The sequence below is a fragment of the Phyllobates terribilis genome, unplaced genomic scaffold (assembly GCF_046119375.1).
Source record: "Phyllobates terribilis strain yellow unplaced genomic scaffold, ASM4611937v1 Scaffold_67__1_contigs__length_7525285, whole genome shotgun sequence".
Taxonomy (NCBI): Eukaryota; Metazoa; Chordata; class Amphibia; order Anura; family Dendrobatidae; genus Phyllobates; species Phyllobates terribilis.
This window is the reverse complement of record NW_027362827.1, coordinates 3803346-3805063: the sequence shown is the minus strand read 5'-3', so window position 1 is coordinate 3805063 and position 1718 is coordinate 3803346.

The window sequence follows — 1718 nt, the reverse complement described above, 5'->3', positions numbered from 1 at the left end:
GACAACTAGGGTTAGCGTCAGGACAACTAGGGTTAGCGTCAGGACAACTAGGGTTAGCGTCAGGACAACTAGGGTTAACGTCGGGACGACTAGGGTTAGCGTCGGGACAACTAGGGTTAGCGTCAAGACAACTAGGGTTAGCGTCGGGACAACTGGGGTTAGCGTCGGGACAACTAGGGTTAGCGTCGGGATAACTAGGGTTAGCGTCAGGACAACTAGGGTTAGAGTCACGACAACTAGGGTTAGCGTCAGGACAACTAGGGTTAGCGTCACGACAGCTAGGGTTAGCGTCACGACAACTAGGGTTAGCGTCAGGACAACTAGGGTTAGCGTCAGGACAACTAGGGTTAGCGTCAGGACAACTAGGGTTAGCGTCACGACAAGTAGGGTTAGCATCAGGACAACTAGGGTTAGCGTCAGGACAACTAGGGTTAGAGTCAGGACAACTAGGTTTAGCGTCAGGACAACTAGGGTTAGCGTCAGGACAACTAGGTTTAGCGTCAGGACAACTAGGGTTAGCGTCAGGACAACTAGGGATAGCGTCACGACAACTAGGGTTAGCGTCAGGACAACTAGGGTTAGCGTCAGGACAACTAGGGTTAGCGTCAGGACAACTAGGGTTAGCGTCAGGACAACTAGGGTTAGCGTCAGGACAACTAGGGTTAGCGTCGGGACAACTAGGGTTAGCGTCGGGCCAACTAGGGTTAGCGTCGGGACAACTAGGGTTAGCGTCAGGACAACTAGGGTTAGCGTCAGGACAACTAGGGTTAGCGTCAGGACAACTAGGGTTAGCGTCAGGACAACTAGGGTTAGCTTCAGTAAAACTAGGGTTAGCGTCAGGACAACTAGGGTTAGCGTCAGGACAACTAGGGTTAGCATCAGGACAACTAGGGTTAGCGTCAGGACAACTAGGGTTAACGTCGGGACGACTAGGGTTAGCGTCGGGACAACTAGGGTTAGCGTCGGGACAACTAGGGTTAGCGTCGGGACAACTGGGGTTAGCGTCGGGACAACTAGGGTTAGCGTCGGGACAACTAGGGTTAGCGTCAGGACAACTAGGGTTAGCGTCAGGACAACTAGGGTTAGAGTCACGACAACTATGGTTAGCGTCAGGACAACTAGGGTTAGCGTCACGACAACTAGGGTTAGCGTCACGACAACTAGGGTTAGCGTCAGGACAACTAGGGTTAGCGTCAGGACAACTAGGGTTAGCGTCAGGACAGCTAGGGTTAGCGTCAGGACAACTAGGGTTAGCGTCACGACAAGTAGGGTTAGCGTCAGGACAACTAGGGTTAGCGTCAGGACAACTAGGGTTAGCGTCCGGACAAGTAGGGTTAGTGTCAGGACAACTAGGGTTAGCGTCAGGACAACTAGGGTTAGCGTCAGGACAAGTAGGGTTAGCATCAGGACAACTAGGGTTAGCGTCAGGACAACTAGGGTTAGCGTCAGGACAAGTAGGGTTAGCGTCAGGACAAGTAGGGTTAGCGTCAGGACAACTAGGGTTAGCGTCAGGACAACTAGGGTTAGCGTCAGGACAACTAGGGTTAGCGTCAGGACAACTAGGGTTGGCGTCAGGACAACTAGGGTTGGTGTCAGGACAACTAGGGTTGGCGTCAGGACAACTAGGGTAGGCGTCAGGACAACTAGAGTTAACGTCAGGACAACTAGGGTTAGCGTCAGGACAACTAGGGTTAACGTCAGGACAACTAGGGTTAACG